A 20,053-nucleotide genomic window follows, 5' to 3' on the forward strand; every position below is an offset into this window, starting at 1 on the left:
CCCTGCCGCTCCCCCTCCTGCTGCAGCCCCTGCCCAGCTGCGAGCGCTGCAGCCCCTCCGCGGGCCTGGGCGGGCGCTGAGGGCGCGGCCGCGGGTGAGCGGGGAGAGCGGTGGGTGGCGCTTTCAGCGGGTTGGGGAGCGGGGGGGGGGGGGGGGGGGGCGGTGGTAGAAGAAAACGCCCAACAATAAATAGCGATCGGTTCCGCTCCTGCCCCCGCGGGGCGAGGGCGCGCGGGGCCGCGCAGGGAGGAGGCGCGGAGAGCCGGGTGAGCTCTCCCCAATCCCTTCCCTTCTCCTCTCCTCTTCCTCCCAGCCGCTCCAGCCGAAGCGCGGAGCCCCGCTCTGGCATGAGGCTCCCCGGGCAGCTGCCGCCGCTCTCAGCATCGCTCGGGACGGTACGGGGGATCCGGGACCGGAGCGGGGAGAGGGGGCGTCGTTGCTGCCCTCCTGAGCGCTGGGGAACGGGCTGCGGAGAGCGGTGGTTGGAGCGCTCTGGGTCTCGCGTCTTCCTCGCGGGGAGAGGGGGGGTCGCTCCGAGGGACGCGGTGTGGTGGAAAAAAGGCTTCGTGGGCTAAGGGTTCGCTGGGGTTTTGTTGTCTTCGGGGTCCCCCAGCAGATTCGGAGCCGCCCTGAGCTTTACTTGCCTCCCCCTTGCGCGTTCTGATTTGTGGGTCTCACAAGATTGCATTAAAACTGCTCTTGGACCGCTAAATATTTCGTGAAAGCTTCTGGAATCGTGTCTTTAAGTTATTTACTAGACTTTTAGAAGGAAGATAGAGATGCTGTCTTTAGCTACAAAGACATAAGGAGGAGTTTGGTTTTTTTCCTAGTTTTACTTTTTCTCTTATTTAAGAAAACGATTTGAACCACAGCTGAAGGACGAGGACTTTTTAACTTTTGTGCTTGAGATAGCTGGGTAGTGCAAAGGAAACTTGTAGCTTATTGTTACTAGAAACTGTGTTTAGAAAATATTGTTTCCCAGACAGAAATGAAGATAAAGCCGTGCTGGCTGCAAGACTCGGACCTTGCATGGACCAGTCTGGGCTTTCTGCACTTGGCTGCTCTAGTTACTCTCCCAGCCGAGCTGACAGGTTTTTATGCAACGAATTGTGATTTTACACCGTGGCTGTTCAGGGTAGAGTCTGGGGGTTTATTAGAAGAGCAAAGCGTATGGTGGAGTCCTGACCCCCGCGTGAGGCTCTCCCTCAGCCCAGGTAACTGCAGACCTTCTGCACCCATCAGCTGGCACTTTTCTAGGTTAGTTGCCTAATGTTACGGAAGTGTGAAAATCTAAGCCACCAACTTCTTAGGTGTCTTAAGTTCAGGTTTTGATGGCAGACTTAAAGAGATGCTATCGACTGGTAACATTCTATTTGTGTCTTATCTGGAAACTGTTGTTCGTGCAGTAGTTGGCACTAAGAACAAGTGCACCAACTTTATAGTCATACCTGGATATAGATGTGCTTTCCGAATTTTCAGTATGAAATTATCCAGTTAGCTCAGGCTCTTTCTGCACAAGAGATACCTTTCAAAGGCCTAACGCTGCTGTTGTTATTTTTCTTTACGAAAGGTGCTTTTCCGTTGCTCTGACTCTGTTAGGAGCGTTGCAGAAATGAGGTGTATTGATTTAAGTAAAACTAGGAGAAGATAAGGGAGAGAACAAGGATCTGGTAAGGAAATTATGAAGTATTTAAAAAAAAAATACTCCTCTTGGTAACATAGCTGTGGACTGCCTAGTAGAGATGGGATTTGTTTCCATTTACTTCAGCCTGAAAGTACAAAGCTGACAGCATCTCTTTAAAAATAATAGAGTGCATATAGAAAATGGGTGTTCTTAATATTATATTTCAGCATCAATTTGTTTGAATTTCTTTGATTTTTTCTCTTTTTTTTTTTTTTACTTCTCCATTCCAGGAGATATCCTATATGATAGCGTGTGTAGCCCAGATTGCAGGAGGCCAAACACACCACCAGCATGAGTCCTGAACCACAGCAGCTGCACCAGGGTCAGAGCTGGCCCAGCATCTGTTTTCAGAAATTATATGAAAGGCAGTTTCTATTTACTGAAAGGTTTGGTGGGTGTTTTCACAAGGTCAAGATTTTTTGCAGAGGAACTAAGAATTACAGAAACAAAGCTTGCCTTCTTCATGGGGGGACTTTTTGGTATGTGTTGGGTTGTTTTTTTTTTTTCTTAAACTGGGGCTGAGGCTAACAAAAAGGAGGAATAAAGCTGTACTATCTGGTCATTACAGAGGACTTCATTCCTTCTCCCCAGTTGCCTTTTTGGCACTGGGAGAGACATGGCATTTGGGGGCTGTAAGGAGGAGGATGAATCCTGTACCTGAGCTGGTGTTGTCATTGGCAAAGTAATACACAAGGGCAACATAAGGACAAGTGAATAAGGGACAGATGAATGTGATGAATCATTATTGCTGATATTATGCTGTGGTTCCTTAGAGCTCCTCTTTTAACTGTGGATGGAAAGAGTGTCCTATAGCCTACACCTACATGGCCCTTCAGGTTGCACTACATGCTGTCCGTGGCGTTTGCTGTCTCCTCCCTTCCCTTCTTGATTCTGAAGGGCTCCTTGAGGAAAGCTGTTTGGCTTTGTTCATTTCTCCCCTTTGCTTTTTACCTTCCCTCTTTGGGTGTGAAACTTCTTTGTGTCTGGATTCAAGCCGGGAGTCTTTACCTCCCACCCTGTTTGCCAAGCTGAGCATCCCTGCTAACTTGTTGGATGGGGATGAATTTTGCCTGGTGTGTTTGCTTTGCGCTGCACCTGTGATGCTGTCACTCCTGGCTCCAGCATCGCTTGGCCTTTGTGTGGTGCCTCTGCATGTAGGAGATGCCCCTGCCTCAGCGCTGTAACTTCTCCATGACTGTGCATCCCTTTACCTCTCTTACCTGCAGAGGTGAAGGCAGAAGAGATTGCGTGAGAATGTGAAGCCCTTGATGCGAAGGCTCTGGAGATGGAATATATTGGCATGAATTCACAGGAACGAAGGACAGTGGTTTTGCATGATGGTGGTATTTCCATGAGCTTTTACGGTCATAAATAAGTAGATCAGGGCTGAGGTGATAGATTCAATATGGAAACTGTGGAATTAATTTTCAGGTTTCCAAGACAGTACTATAGACAGGGCTGAGGAAGAAAAGTGGTGTTAAGATGTGGAAATGTACCTTGAAAGTGACCTTTCAAAGAGGCACCCAAGTTTAATGAAGTGTAAAGCAGAAGGGGTGGAAGGATTTGGGCCAAGTGAAAACAGAATGAGCGTGGGACTGGCAGATGGGAGGAACGTTAGCCTGCTCCTTGGTGGAGTTATTGCTTCTTTCTCCTGTTGTTGCCAACAGAGGGACTTGACAGAAGATACATAGTAGGGAGGGAGGCACCGCCTTTCTATTCTATTTGAGTGTCACAGGCTGTATTTTTCTCCATGGAGAAATGAAGGCCCAGCACTCCAATCGGTCACATCCTGTGAGTGTTTGTATCCAGTGTAAATCTAGAGCAAGTCCATCAGTTTCAATAACATCTGCAATAAGCCACGGATGGCTCTTTTTGAACAGGGAGAAGAAATGAACAGCTGTAACTTCAGATGCTGAATTTCTTGGCATACTCATTTTTTGAGATTTATGACTCTCTTATTCTCCATTTGAGAATGTAGTGAAGCAATTGCTGATTATATGCTGCATGTATAGATATGAGAAGATGTCAGCGGAGGAGTAATATATATGGAAGTCTTGCATAGAGATATGGCAAACCGGCCACCTGTTCTTAGATGAGGAAATAATTATTCAAAAATATGTCTCCTGAAATAATGATTGAGGAAGGAGGTGGGGGGAGGGTTGGAGGAGGTTAACAATATTTTTAAGTAGTTAGCTGTACTTGTACTTATGGTACTTATTACTGACTCTTCCATTAATTTTACTGCTTTGTATACTAGTTCTTCAAGTAAGTGGTGTTCAGTGCTGCACAGATGTATGGGTCTCATCAGAGACATCAATCCAATGGCTGGAGCTAGCTGAAGAGGTGGGAAGCATGCCCCCAGGTACCTTCTCTCTCTTGGACCACCCAAAGGTAGGGAGGCCAAGGTCAGCAACTCTTATAGGTACTCATAACTGTGAACTTGTCTCTCATAGAGCCTGCTTTTCTTCGTTCTAAAGTGTTCTTCTTTGTGGGGTGTTTTGGGAGCGTAAACATAGCAAATGCTGAGATACTTCAGAAGTCATCTAAGTATCCAAGATACTCTGGGATTGGATTCGCCTTCCTGCTGCTTCTCTTCTGGCCAGAATTGACGAGAACAACTGCTCAGTGCTCTGCAACTGAGGGCTTTTATTAAATTTTTGCTAAATCTTATTTGCGTCAGAATTTGTTAGCCATTGATGAGATTAAAATCTTGAACTACTTTCTTGTACTACTGCTATAGAGCAGCTTAAAAAGTGTGCTGTCTCTTCACCTTCTCCCAGGTGATATAATGCCTGTCTTGCCTTCTCTTGCAGAAGGTCTGCTTTTGGAAAGAATGTTGTACTAAATATATAACTTCATGTAGTGTGGTAAAAATGGTTTATTCTTCCTTCATCTCCCTCAGCCCTCCACCATCTAAGACTTCTTTGTTGCTGCAAATCCCGCCTACTTTAATACAAAGCCTCTCTTTTGAACGTGCAGCAGTTCTCATTCCAGTATTCACTTGCTAAACCTACCTGAAGTGGGCACCTCATCTCCTGGAGGGGGAAAAAAAAACCCTGTATTTTCCCAAAGACGGGTGAGAGACCCCAAAATGGCTTGCTGACCTCTGCTCTCTCTGTTTGGTTATTGTCAGCTCCTGACTGCACCTACCTCATTCTTGATCTTGAGATGGGTGTCACTGAGTAAATCCTGGGGACTGTTTCCCATCTGAATGGTAACTTGTAGTGATCAAACATGGTGGGGCAGACCACTGGTTTATGCAGTGACTGGTCTTAGTCCACTGAAGACCAAACAACTGCTCCAGGTTTCCACCATCTCCAGTGAAAACGAGTACAATTGCATCAGCTTGCAGCCAGATTACAATAAAGCTGCTGCCTGGGCTATAGATTAACCTTGCTAAGGTTCTCCTGGGGTCAGGTCTGCTGCTCTTATATGTGGAAGTAAGTCGTAGAATCATAGAATAACCTGGTTAGAAGAGACCTACTGGATCATCGAGTCCAACCATTCCTATCAAACACTAAACCATGCCCCTTAGCACCTCATCCACCCATGCCTTAAACACCTCCAGGGAAGGTGACTCAACCACCTCCCTGGGCAGCCTCTGCCAGTGCCCAATGACCCTTTCTGTGAAGAATTTTTTCCTAATGTCCAGCCTAAACTTCCCCTGGTGGAGCTTGAGGCCATTCCCTCTTGTCCTGTCCCCTGTCACTTGGGAGAAGAGGCCAGCACCCTCCTCTCCACAACCTCCTTTCAGGTAGTTATAGAGAGCAATGAGGTCTCCCCTCAGCCTCTTCTTCTCCAGGCTAAACACCCCCAGCTCTCTCAGCCGTTCCTCATAAGGCCTGTTCTCCAGCCCCTTCACCAGCTTCATTGCTCTTCTCTGGACTTGCTGAGTCTTGGTGTATTTTCTGATTTACCGGAGTGTAAATAAAACAAGAAGGTATTTCATTTACAGGCTCACTCATCAGCATATATTAGTAACACTTATAAGCTTTTGCCTGGAACTTTGATGGCATAATTACTCTAAAAGGGTAACATATTCAAAACTACCTGTGTGACTTTGGGAGTTAGATTCCTAAGAGTCTTAGTCATTGTTTTAAACAGGAATCAGCTTTTTAAGCCACACGTACTTCTGGAAATTGTGAGAAAAGACTTCTGTTATCGTGTCTTTAAAACGATGGTTTCTAGGACAAGCGTGGCAGCTCTGCCACTCCACTCGTTTCAGATATTAAATAAGGAGGCTGACAACACAATTAGAAAAATACTGTGGAAAATAGATTCTCATGGCAATCATACTTGAGAGGTCGAAGATGTAAAAATGTCTATTCTTCAGTCATCTGACAGCAGGATGGATGTGAGCATGTATTTTCAGCTATGTCTTTAGGACAGCTGGGAGGATGGCTGATGTCTTGGCCATCATTGTAGACAGAGCAGAACGTACATTTTTTCAGACATGATTTGATGCGCTGAATTCAAACAGCTTGTGACTGGAGCAGTTTGAGTTACAAGGGCAAACGTGGTTATCAGAAGAAATGGATAAACTAAGAAAACAGCCTTGCATACTCTAGTATTTATGTTTGTGTAGGTGAGACTTTAATTTGCTATCAGTCTTGGATTTCTTTTTGAGCAGTAATGGATTAGACTTGGTACTTGTGCAGTTTTTAAAGCATAACACTTGTAACACAGAATCTATTTATTTTGTAACATACCTGTGAGATAGGGACCTACTATTTATCTCACTTGTACAGCTGGGGAATTGGCATATTCAGTAAAGCTAAGCACAGCACACAGGAAAGTCTGCAGCAGGACAGCCAGGAGGGTGCTGAAACTAGGACTCAATTCCCATGAAAACCACTAGGCACTGTTCCATGCTTGCTCTTCCCATCAGGTTCCTCCTCGGTGCTTCTGAGGCAGCTTGGAGCATTTCCTTGGCTAGACAAGATAGGGTTTGGCTTTTGTAAGGAGGAAAGCTCAAGCCTTGTGATGGAGGTAGGAAGATGATTATGTCTGGGGGAGGACGGGGAATGGGGAGCATCCCTCATCTAGAGATGCCATCCCTTCTTCTTTAGCAAGCCCAGATTTCCCAATGCTGACACAGGCTGCTTCACAGCTATAGAAACTCCATTCTTCTGGGCAAATCTCTCCTCCTCCTGTGCCCAGAGCCAGCTCTGCTCTTTTTAGTGGAGTTAATATGAGTGGCTGGGTTGGTGATGAAGCCTTCTGCCCAGCTGCTGGCTCTGTATCTGCTGCCACTGTGTTGTGTCCCTGGCCTCCCTGACAGAAGAAAAGCCACCTTTGTTCCATCCCAGCCTTGGGAGAGGCACCAGCATTTTATGTTTGGAGGAGAAAGCTGTCGTAAAGCCAGCAGGAGGAATTTTTTGTATTGGTTGCATGGTGAAGAGTAACAATATGACTTTTATTGCTCAGAATGTATTTACATTTATAGGATGCTATATTTAAAAAGGAGAAAAAATGAGTCATGGGGAGCTATGCTAATGCTAAGTATTTATGTCTGCGTCTTGTGAGGCTGAAGGCAGCAGGAGTTGAGCAACACTCTTGTGAAGTGTCTAGAGGATTTACGGATCAAACTGAAGCCCACTGAAGTCAGCTGTAAGTCACGCTGTGCCCCACTCAGGGTCTATATTGTGTACCTTGTGCTAGTTACAGTGAAAACTATTCTTGAAAAATCTGGGAGCGATCATTGCTGTCAGCTTCCCTGGGCTTGGGCAGGAGCTCGCTGAGCTGCAGGCTGCAGCAGAGATCTTACCCTCCCAGCAGCTACTGCTCCTCTGGAAGGTCAGGTCAATCCCAGCCAGGGGAAGGATATCCCTGTGTCTCTCAGGTCATGCCTACAGCATCACATGAGGTACCTGTACCCTGAGTGGGAGGAGGCAGAGCCTGAGCATGTTTAGGCTTCTGCCTGTTCCTTTACAAGAGCTGTAGTCTTAAAGGAAGATTGGGGTCTGCTGCAGTACAAGCTGCTGGAGCTCTCCTTTCAGAGCCTGTTAGGGTTGCAGGGATGTTATGGTTTGGATACTTTCACTTATGGCATGTCTTGATACTAATTAATTTGGCTTGCACTTTATTTTGAAGTACAAGGGTTGTTTTGGTTTTTTGTTTTGTTTGTTTAAAAGTTCCTTAATGAAGTACTCTTTTATTTGAGAGTGCCAGTGAATTCAGCTATTCAAGTGTCCACTTGCCAGTGGGGCTCAGCTCTGATCACAGGTAGAGGAGGGACCGGGGCTTCTCTGCTGGGTGAGCTAAGAACAGAGGATAGAGATGGACTCACTACAAACAAACCTGGACAGCAGACAGAAGATGCAGATTTGATAACAGCAAAGTGCTCTGCAGTGCCTCTGTTTTACCCACATATGTGAGAGGATGTGTTTTCGAAGTGAGCAGAAAATTATTCAAGTGAAATCTTCAAATTTTATTGGGGTCTATGGTTTTATTGCTGTTTGTTTTCATTCAGGACTTTTTAAGAACTGGCCATATCCATATTAATATAAGTATATTTAAAGTTCCTTCAATGTATTTTTGAAGGGTACACTGAAAAACAGAAAAGGCTGCAATGAGGTAGAGTGCAGAGCTGGTTATGGTTTGTGGAAACAAATACTTGCTCATCTTGCGGTCTTAAGAGAAGCTTAAAAGCTTTTCCAATAGGGGTCTGTTATTTGCCTTGCTGGAAGCACAAAGTAGAATAGTGAGTCTGATATGTGGTAGCAGTAGCTGGAACAGTGACCCAGCCGACTCAACTTAAAAGGATGTTAATTTGTGCAGAGGGAATCCCATCCATTTTTTTCTTGAACTGGCCTTCCCACTTAAAGGGCTACTAAAACTTCCCTTGTAACATGTCTCTCACTAGGCAGTACCCAGTCACTCCAAAAAGGCGTTTAAAGGAATTCCTTCTCGAAGTTTGCAAGCCTGTGATAGAAGCTACTTTACCAGTTGGTTGTTGTGAAACAGAATGACTCCAAAAATGTATGAAATGACAAAAAGTAACAGGTTACAGGTGGAATTTAATCTTTCAGGCATATCCAAGCGTTGTCAGGTCTGTCATCTGTACTTAACATACAGAATCACAGAATAACCAGGTTGGAAGAGACCCACCGGATCATCAAGTCCACCCATTCCTATCAAACACTAAACCATATCCCTCAGCACCTCGTCTGTGATACCCAAATACCCAAATAGCTCGAGTGGTCTGCAGAGACAGCCTGCGATTTAGTAGACATGGTGATCTTCAGAAAATATGTAGTTGATGTTTTGTGTAATACTTGATATGCAAGTATTACAGCCATCAGCATAAATACAGGACTTGCTGGGTGGGGGAGTTCTGCCTATAAAGTAGGACTCATGGGGAAGAAGCTATTCAGTACCCAGCACTCAATCCCAGAAACAGTTGTGGTGTGGGAACTGGGAAAGAGATCACTGAGGGAATTCCTTCAGCTCAGGAGTGCTCACTGCTGAACTGCAGACCAGAGGTTGGTTCAGTGGCTTCTGGTGTTTGATGGGGTCAAGACCTCCCAGATAACCTCAGAGAAGGAGGAGACATGTCCCAGTGCTCTGCCAACCCCCCAAGTTTTTATGAATTATATTTGTGAAATGACAGTGCAACATATGAAGTATTGCCGTCCTAGCTCTCAGAGCAGCTTATGGTGTTGCTGCTAAGGTACCTGCCTAGCCACAAGTCTATGTCTGCCTGGGAGAACAAGGCAGGTATCGTGAGAGTCCATCCATCTGTGTGTGTCTTGCGTTGCTTCCACTTGGAGAGACCTTGGTGGTAGCTGGTGAAGGACCAGAACTCTGGATTAAAAGTTCGAATGTTACAATGAGCCACAGTGATGGGGTGGATTTGAATGTGTACTTCCAGCTCTTCCCTCAGAAAATATTTTGTAGCTTGGGGGCAGAGCACTGCAGGAGAGATTTGTTTCCTCCACATCCTGGGAATGCTTTTAAATTTAACCTCCAAACAGGAGAGGAGCAGAGCAGACCAATTGTTTTTCTTGAGCTTTGTTCTAGCCTGAAGTGATACTGAATGCACTGTTAAAACGCTCTGCTAAGCGTTGTTGCCTCTGTGCATTCCACAAAATAGCTCCATGCGGCACAGAGACAATGAGATTCTGTGAGCAGGGAGTGTTTTGTTACATGAATTTTACGTGTGGAGTGTTAAGTCCATATTCAAAAGTTTGACTTTGAGTGAATGTCTGTAAAGTGTGAAAAATCTTTAATGTTAATCACCAAAGTCTGCTAAGGGGATATAGCATTTCTTATTCTTCTTACCATATAGCAACTCTGTTTAATTAAACATCTGGGATTTGAATTATTAAAGAACAGAACAGTTTCAATGGACTTTTCTGTTGGTAAAGATCTCCAGTAACCCATTTTTAATCCTTGGATTTTTAAATTACGAACTTCAGGAACTCTTTGAACCTCAGGAGGGTGACTTAGTGGATGCAGAAGGGTAGAGAAATACAACTCTTTTTCTAAGGTCTCTTGAGCACAGCAAGTAACTCCCTGTTGTTTACATACCAGCCTTAAAAGAATATGGGGAAAAATTGTTAGGTTGTTGAAGCAAAGCAGGAAAGTCGCGTTTTCAGGCGTATGCTGCATTGAAGCATCTGTTTGGTTTTGTGCAGTGGAAGGATAAATCCTTCCATTACACAAAACACTGGGAGCAGTTCTCTTGTTTGGAGGTCATATGGCATCATCCATTTTAAGGAAAAAAGATAGAGAAAAATAACAAGAGTTGCAGTTCACGAAGGTTTGGGAAGTCTTAGAAAGAAGTGGACAGGTCTAGATGAGAGGCAGGAAGGGACAAAGAGAAGTCGTCTCAGCCGAAGAGTTGAAGGGTTCCTGGTGGGGGTCTGCCACCTTCAAGGCAATGAACAAGGATCTGGGGAAGGTGAGGAAGTCCCTGTTAGCATCCATGGAGGAGGCAGAGGAGCAGGCAGCCCTGAGCAGGGTGTCCTCACAGGCAACAGGAGGCGAGGGACTTGTTGATGAAGCCACTTGGCCCTGACAAGCTCCCAAAATGCTTTCCAACCTCAAGAGCACTCCACCTCCCCAAGCCCTCCTGACCCCATGCTAATGTGTTCTCACTCCCATTTGAGACCACTGCACTTCAAAAGCGTTATTGAGTGGAGAGGTGGGTGGACACAGTGGGTGGAGCTGATGACCCAAAATACCATTTCCCCTTCCTAAGACTGGGCGTATACCAAACTGTGTCTCTGTGTGGTAAAAGAATATGAACCAAAAGTGCTGAGAGATGCAGTGGTTAAATTGAAACATGCTGTGGCAGGATGAAAGTAATCTTGTCCCTTACCAGTCCTTAGTGCTTTGGGGCTTTTTTTTTTTTTTAAGCAAGTGGCAGCAATCCATGCTATCTCTCTGTGCTTTTAATAGAGAAATGCAGAAACATGTCAAGACACCACCAAAGTAACCCCCCCCCCACCATGTTGTGTTGTCTTATAGGTCACAAGGTCAAGATGAAACATTGGAATATCTACCATTGTCTTTCAGTTCCAGTTTTATTTTTGTGGTGTCTTTGAATGTGCTGAAGCGCTAAGGGGCATGGTTTAGTGTTTGATAGGAATGGTTGGACTTGATGATCTGGTGGGTCTCTTCCAACCTGGTTATTCTATGATTCTATGATATGAAAAGGACCCCTGTGTGGAGTGAACGTCCCTTACAGAGAACCCAGGAGTTCACAGAAGGGCCAAATTCAAATTTCATGCTATTTCTCTGAGTCTGGTATGTAAAATATGACACAAATGAGAGATTTACCTGAGTTGCCAAGATTAATGCTAACATTTCTTTGCTTGGTGTTTAAAAGTAATGGCACTACATAGGTGTAGGATCTACCATAAGCTCAGGGCAACACAAGCCTACATCCCAATGTTTTCGAGAAAAGGCCTTGATATCTTGACTCCATTGTGACTTAGCAGCATTGCAGTGATTGGAACGTAAAAATGGATCTTCCTGGGTTCTGATGGCAGAGCCTAAACATTTCTATGAAATATCTCAGACAACATCTGTAGGGGATTGAAACTCAGAAGAATTTGAGCAAGGGAACCTGTTCAAACAAGAGAACAGAGTAATTGAACCAAAATTATGCTCTGGATGAGCTAATCAAGGACCAGGGTTTCTTCTTTGAAAGTAGCTGATGATATGACATCAATAGTCTAGACTCAAACTTTGTCCAATTACTTTGCTTTGTTCAGTTTGTGTGTGGTCTTTGCTGTGAAATTATTCTTCTTATTACCCAGGTAAGGCAGAAGTCTTGTGCACTTGTGGGAGCTGGTGCTCTATACCACTGTAGGCACAACTTCACATAGTACCATTCACGTTTAAGGACAAGTGAGTGTGTCCAGCTCCAGTAAACGATGAGCAATGTGGTGATAATGGTGTTTAACCAGTGTTTTATTTTCTTGTCCCATCAAAGGTACTTATCTGCTTCTTCCTTGAGTGATGTGTTTGTCTGCATTGCTGCAGGGAGGAGGGTGATTGATCCTTGGTGTGTCCAGCACTGTCTCCTCATCCCTCCACGACAGCATCATCTTGGGAAATTTGACTCCACAGTTTATTGAAATCTGTTTGTGCCAACCTGATGATTAGACAGAAGGCATCATTTTTGGCATTTTTGGGGCTCTGGGAAGCTGAGTATTTTGAAAGCTGACTTCTGAAATGAGTATAACCATGTGAAGTGTGCTTCTCCATTGTGATTACTGGAACCAGTTTACAGGTCCAAAGTAGATTTTACTGTTTGTTTTGTGTGAAAGATGCTTTGTGGCAATGGCAGTGGAGAGTGTGCCTCTCCCTTTTCTTTTAACTGGGGAGAGATTTCTGCTGTTGCTATTTTTTTTCCTTCCTCTCCTGCCCTAAACAGCAATTGATTTTTGAGGAGGTTTATCTTTTCTTGAAGTTGTGAATTTCTGATGTGATTGCACAGAGGTAGTGGTGGTTGGAGCCCTGCTGTCACCATGTTTATTGAAGGTGCTTCACAGGAGCACAAAACACTTGAGGTATGATTTCCCATAGCATGCTAATCCAGTGAAGTGCTGTAAACTCACTTGCTGGCACTGTTTAAATCCATAATGCAACACCACCTGCCAAACCACAAGGCATAATGGAAGTGTTAATGAATGTACATATATACCCTCCCACGCAGCTGCAAGTTGAATGACTTAAAAGTTGAAGCGGAGAGTTTAAACTGAGCATAGAAAGAACCAGGCTTAGGGTATCCTTACACTGGTCTGTGCTGAAACTGTAGGGGTGAAGGGTGGCCACAGGGGTCTAAATCTGGGTCAACCTGTAGGGTGCTTTCAAAGAGGTGTTGATTTTCATGTGCCATTCTCTGATATATGGAATCATCCACGTGTGACACTTGAGTAGAATCTTGAGCATTCAACAGCAAATTGCAGGTACTGAGTAGCACTGAATGGGACCCCAGTACATCTTTTCCAAAGGGCTGCCCTTATCGGGGGTTTCTCTCTGCTGCTGGTGAGATTAATGCACTTGGTACGAGGAAGGACTTGAGTCCTGCATAGATAAACTGTTTCTCAAGGGTTATTTGGCCAGTTGCATGCTGGTCAGAGTGTCAAGGTGTGTTTGCCACTGCGAGGGCTTGTCCAGTCTGGCAGCGAGCAGGAAGAGGAGAGCAGGGAGGGAGCTGACAGCCCAGCAGGACTGAGAAGAACCACCAGAGCTGGCCTGGCACGTGGCCAGGATGCTGGTGGTGTACAAGCACCGTGTCCTTAGGTGGGTTCTTGGGGATGCTGTGGCTTCATAGAGCTGCACACCTGCATGTGTAGGGCAGAGAAGGTTCATGCAGTCCCCCTTATCCCATTCCTTATCCTGGTACCCAGCCCCAAGCTCTGCCCACACTCCTCTTTCACACAAGCTGGTTGGATTTACCAAGTATGGAATTGCCTCCCCAGCATGTTTTACATAAATAAGAGACTCATTCTCTTGGCAGACACTGTAACAAGCCTGGAAAAAATTACTGTTACGGGTCTTGGGCCAGTGCTGAGATCTTGGAGTCTTCCAAGCAACTCAGTAATGTCATGGACCCAGTAAATGCCTGGAAAACAGCCTTCCACATGGTTCTAGCATTAAGATACATGAAATTCTACCTAAAATTTGCCAAGTTCCTATTTGGGTAAATCTAGCAGATGGTGTTTATGTGAACCTGGAAGATGGCTGTTCCTTCATCGTCTGAAATTCATGCTGGTGAAGTTTTCCTAAAGCTTCATCGTCACAGACTAACACACTCTGTGCTTTCCTGTAGCTGTAAATGAGTATTAAATGGGTTGCAGGGAACCAGGCAGTCCATCCTTGACCCAAGAGTCTGGGAAAATTGACAGAGTGCCCTATGAGCCTGCCCTGTGCCCTAGAGTGGAGAATTGTTGCAGAAATGTCAGTGCTGCCCTACAGCTCACAGACAGTTCCAGGCAACACTGCAGCGCAGAGAGGGAATGGGCAATCTGTCTGATTTTTCCATAGAATCACCAGGTTGGAAAAGACCTCCATTCCTATCTACGACTAAACCCATGTCCCTGAGCACCTCATCTACCCATCTTTTAAATACCTCCAGGGATGGTGACTCAAACACCTTGCCGGGTAGCCTGATGACCCTTTCTGTGAAAAATGTTTTTCCCCGATATCCAGTCTGAACCTCCCCTGGCACAGCTTGAGGCCATTCCCTCTTGTCCTGTCCCCTGTCACTTGGGAGAAGAGCCCAGCACCCTCCTCTCTACAATCTCCTTTCAGGTAGTTGTAGAGAGCAATAAGGTCTCCTGTCAGCCTTTGTCACAGTTGTTCCCTTTGTATCCTATAAAGACTGAATATTCTCTCTGATCCTCCTTTTACTATTGATGTATTTGTAGAAAGATTTTTTTATTACCTTTCACAGAATTGACCAGTCTGAGTTCTAGTTAAGCTTTACTCCTCCTGATTTTTTTCCTCTGCGTGATTTCACTTCTTCCCTGTAGTCCAAGATGCCTGTCCCTTCTTCCCTTCTTCCATCTCATGATCACTTTGCCCCAGGCATCCTCCAACCGTCACGTTACCCACAAGGCCTTCTCAGTCCTAACACCACCATTATCGATCTCGAGGGTATCAAAGCACTCTCTAACATAGAGGGCTACTCCACCACCTCTCCTACCTTTCCTCTCCCACCTGAAGAGTTTATATCCCACCATAGCAGCACTCCAGTTATATGCGTTGTCCCACCATGTTCTGTGATGGCAACTATGTCATAGTCTCCTTGCCCTACAGTTGCTTCCAGTTCCTCCTGTTTATTGCCTGTACTGCGTGCATTGGTGTAGATGCACTTCAACTGGGCTGTTAATCCCACTGTTCTCATAAAGGGAATAGATTTCATTCCCAAATGACTGCTCCTTAGATTATCTAACCCATCAGTGCCATTTGCATCTTTCCGTCACAAGATGTACTCGCTCCTACTTGCTCTGAGGTGACATACTGGAGGTCCTCACCAGTACACCATCTCTCAGGCACTGGAGTGCCATTTCCAGGCTCACTTCTGTCAAGCCTGCATTCATCCCCCTTCTCATCTAGTTTAAAGCTCTATTAATGAGCCTTGCTAGATTTTTGGACAGAATTTTTGTACCCCTAGAGGACAAGCGTGCCCCATTGCCGGAAAGGAAGCCTGGAGGTGTGTAGGCCAATCCATGATCAAAGAACTCAACCTTTTGCTCCTTACACCAGGTTTGGAACCAGGTATTAACTGTCTGATTTTTCTTGCTCACTCTCTCTTCATTCCTTGTTATTGGAATGGTGGAGGTAAATACTGCTTGCACCCTGGAGCCCTTCACCATTCTTCCCAGAAATAGGATGTGGGCAATAATAGTCATTTTGCCTAGAAAGGACGTAGTCATGAGTCAAGTTTTGGAGAAGATTTGCAGTAGAGCACAACCTTCCTCCATCCACCCTGTAAGAGGGAGCATCAGCATGGGGCTTGATAGAATTCACTCATGCCCTCCTGGAAATGCTATTATCAGGGACCTTCACAGCCTACAGCTCTTCATAGTTGTCTGAAGGGATGCAAAGTCTGTTTGCCAGGAGGGAAAGGCGTCTTTAAAAAGCCATTTACATCCCAAAAGATACTTGGTAGGAACACTGGAGATGTAAAAAGTATTCAATACCAAATTGAACCTGACAGGAAGACAAACTTGCACACAAAAAATTGATTGCTTTGCTGGACTGGAATGAGATGGTCCTGTACCCTTTCCATCCATAAACCATCTCCAAAGCATTCATAGGTGCCATGAAGTCTGTGCATTGACTCAGCCATGCCTGCCCTTTGCACAGCATGATGTCCATAAGACTGCAGGGGAACAAGCCATCAAGGCGCTGGATGGAGGGTGGATGCACAGTGCAATCAGGATACTATTGAGCACCCCCTGTTTTGGGAGGAGGATGCAGGGCTGTAGTGGGAAAGGCAGGGTGGAGCCCTGAGGTTAGTCTCTGCTGGGAAGTTCTTGGCACTGCTAGGGATTCTTCCACAGAACCAGTTTGTGGTGCACATGGAGTGTTTCCATCTGCCCAAGGCAATGCTGGTCAAGGCCAGGATGGCTGTGCTGTGCTCATCTGGCCGTACCATGCACATCTGGCTGTATTGTCAGCAGCAGGACCACAGGCAGGCAGCAGAGCATCTGGCTGCAAAGTGAGTACTGCCACAGCACTGGACTATTGCTTTGGAAACCTTGCTGAGCAGAGTAACAGAGCAGCAAAACCACCCAGGGCAGACGATTTGGGGTCTCTATAGTGGTGTGTCAGCAGGCTGGGATGTGTAGGAGGGAAACTGCCCATTTCCAGGGATTGTGCAAGCAGGAAGGGCAGCTATTGGAATTTTAAGCTGCTTCCTCCACTGTAAATTTGTTCTTGTTGTGTTATCTCTGGCTGGGCAGGGCTGGGGAACATCTTGGCTATCTGATTTTTTGCTACAGTATATTTAGGTCAGCTTCATCAATTCCATGATAACATAAGAGAGGCATTCCTGGCCTCACAATCCAAGAATTTTCAAGAGTAATACAGGAATCTGTCATCCCCCAATATCTCCTGAGAGCTTTGGAAATAAATGAATAAGGAAAGGGATGGTGGACTTAAAGACACAGAAGTGATTGATGTAAAAGTAGCTGAGCCACCTGCTTCCTCAGTTCCCAGTCTAATGTACAGGGATGCTCTCATTTCACGCCTTAGCAGAAGGTTTGGATCAACCTCCAGTGGTCGCCCCAAAACTGGAAACCGTACAGTTTTAATCGATGTCTGAGAGATAAAGGAATGGATCTCACCTAGCTGATTTCTGGTTGTGTATCTGGATTCTCCTACAGAACTGGTAGCAAGTGTTGTAATTCTGCAGATGATCCAAATCTGACTTCAGTGTTGTTTTTTATTAAAAATCTGGCTTTTTCTTCTGAGTGTTGGCTCATCAGAGTGGCAGGCGTCTTCTTACCTATATTGAAAAGGGCACTAAATCACTGAGAAGCAGGCTGAAGATTAATGAAGTGGTTGTGGGAGGTGGAGGAGGAGTTAGGGGAGGGAAGCAGAGTTTGTTTCAGATGACATTTGTCAATATGATTGATGATTGCTGTGTTGCTGCATTTATATGTGGATCAGGACACAAACAGGCACATGGTACTAAGTAAGTACGAGTGAACCCCCAAGCTCAGCCTGGGCACAGGAAAGCTGCTGCTCTGTACTATAGTGAGGGTTCCTTCTTATCGCTTAAGGATTCACAGCAGGGGGGGATGGGGAGGGGGGGTGCCACCTACTACCCAAGCAATTTCCAGTGATGTGGCTTTTTATTATTGTTATTTGTTCAGGCTATAATTCTGTGTTTCCTGAAATAACTACCAACTATTCATCAGGCAGCTACTGCCTTTAGCTGCTTTTTCTGTGAATCTCAAGTGCTTCATTACTCCCCCGGTGAGTTTTATTTCTCTTACAGTAAATCTGAGCAGCATCTGTGCAGTGGGGGAGGCGATGCAATCTTGGGTTGAAAAGGAGAAAAGGTCTGGCTGGCACAGAAAGCTGGTGAGGAGTTCAGGGAGCACAGCCCTCAGGGTACCATCTTTTTGCGCAGGAGGAGAATTCTCAAGGCTACTTCCAGGACCCACAGCTACATCCCCCAAATTCAAAACCCAACCAGTTGCAGTTCTTTATTGCTTGTTGAGGATTTTATTTTTAAAACAGTAGTTAGTTTATTACTCTTTTTTTTTCTCCTCTTTAGTAGCAATCTGACAGTGCTTTGATCACTGCTCCAAAAGGAAATGCCTGTAATTTCCTGTACAGATCTTGCCAGGTGCTGGGCTCTACCAGATCTCCTGGAAGCTGATGGGAGTTGAGAACATTCGGACCTGACAGGATTCTCCTTGTAAGAAAACCTCAGAGCTGAAATTTCATTTGGGTTTTGAACAACTTAATGCCAGAACTACAGAGGGCATCAGGTTCTGGCTTTCCGTGCAACTGATCTCTTCCATGCTGCCTTCCCACTGAAGAGTTGCACGTTGCCCAACTTCTGCTCAGTGTGTCCTTTTTTAGGCATTGACCAGGCGGGAAAACTGAAAGGCTGGAGGAAACTTGGCTAAGAGATAATCATTTTTATTTCATAATAGTTGGCAGTGGTTGTTCATATACATACAGGTCCTTTGGCTTTCGAAGATTTGGAACACGGTCGTGCCAACTTGAGGGAGAAGTTCCTGAAGTTCATTGGGTCCTCATCAGTATGACTCAAGGGAGGCAGCTGCCTTCTGAAAGGGCATGTCCCAGGTTTCCAGGGTTCTCAGTGGCTCCCAGTCCAAGGAATTGGCTGCAACACATAAGGCTGAACTATTTTGGTACCTGGCGAGTGTCCCTGGGTGTGTCATGGTGGTTGTGTGGCTGCAGCCAGCAGCCTGCAAGAGGAACAGAGAGGGAAGTGTTCAGATCTTGCAGAGCTTCACCCTTGGAGTCATTGCATGGAGCTGCTAATGCTTGCGAAGTGGCCGGGTAAGAGGGCATAATTGGGTGAGTTGTGGCTAAAGGAAGAGCTATTAATTGCAATCGTAGGAGTAGTTGGCAGCCTCAGTGGCTGATAATCTTCTGCAGCCTCAGGTGAGGTTGGTGTCTTTAGGTATACAGTGGTCTGGCAGGGCGTATGTGAAGAGCTACCCATGGACCAAAGCAAGCCACTGAGAGAAAAATTCCTGTGGCTGTGGGCTGATGAAATTGGTCAGCATACATATATATATACCTAAGTATATGCTAAATTTCAGCCTATTGCTGTAGTGGCCACAGGCTCCTTGATGTTCTCAGTTTTGGAGAGCTGCAGCAGGGAAGAAGGGAGCTGGTGATTCCCACGCAGATCTTGCTGCTGCTTTTTCTTGAGGTTTCATAACAGAATTAAGCAATTTGTGTCACATGTTGCCATGGAGACCATAAATCACTGTCATGCTGGCCTTCTCTCTTAGGGAACCAGTGTCTTTAATTGCACTAACCTCCCCTACAAATCCAGGGCTTAGTTCTGAGCTTGTTTATGGCTGTAATGGCTTTGCCCTGGGAGCTCAGCCTCCAGAAGAGTGGAGCTGGAACTGAGGATAGGGGAGCTTGCACATCCAATATGAAATATCTGAGGTCGAGTTTATTATTGTTGTATGTGGCCACACCTCTGCTCAGATGAACAGAAATTATAATGATTTACATCAGCTGAGATCTGTTCCACTTGCATTCAGGGCAAGTTTTGCAAGGAGGATGGGGATGAGATACATTACCTATATGTTGTGATGACCTGTTGGGGCTTAGTGGGCAAGTCACAAACTAAGATGAATCTCTGGTGTTTTTAAATTACTTGTCTGCTCCAAAGGGACAGCTCAGCCCTTCCACTCCTCCTCCATGCCCAGACAGGTAAGTGGGAGTTTTATGCAATTTATTCTGCCTCCATAAAAAGTCCATTTTGCAGAGGAGGCTTAACCTCAGTGACACTCTTGGATCAGCATTTCAATTTGTTCCTTGCCATCTATCCCAGAAGTAGCCACATTTCTGACTGTCTCAGCATTACTGGCTTGTGCTGTCAGGACACATACCTTGCCAGCACATGTGAAGGCAGTGGTATAGATCAGCTTCCTTCCAGTGACTTAACCAGAGCCCTGATGGCATTCATCAGCATGGAGTATGGATCCTTCTCTTGGCTCCTTCAAAATAAACAACTATATAAGTTGTCAGATGATTATCATCAGAGCTTATTAGTGTATTACCACACACTGCTTTGTATTCAGACAATAGATAAAAATGTCTGTGCTTAGTTCTTTCCAGTCAGATCTACAGCAAACATGCTTATTCTTGCTACTGTCTGAGGAGGACGTTGTCAGT

General features: G+C 45.5%; 1 protein-coding gene across 2 annotated transcripts in view; it reads left to right on the top strand.

Annotated features, from left to right (window-relative positions):
* Positions 1 to 290: 290 nt before the first annotated feature.
* Positions 291 to 20,053, top strand: part of MRAS (muscle RAS oncogene homolog) — a 41,045-nt gene continuing 21,282 nt past the window's right edge. The window contains exon 1 of one of the 2 annotated variants that reach the window (XM_069861391.1): positions 291 to 395. The gene's annotated coding sequence lies outside the window, so the exon portion shown is untranslated. The remainder of the gene's footprint in view (positions 396 to 20,053) is intronic. The other variant, XM_069861392.1, reaches the window with a different exon arrangement.

This window comes from Phaenicophaeus curvirostris, chromosome 7 (genome assembly GCF_032191515.1).
Source record: "Phaenicophaeus curvirostris isolate KB17595 chromosome 7, BPBGC_Pcur_1.0, whole genome shotgun sequence".
NCBI classification, from domain to species: Eukaryota; Metazoa; Chordata; class Aves; order Cuculiformes; family Cuculidae; genus Phaenicophaeus; species Phaenicophaeus curvirostris.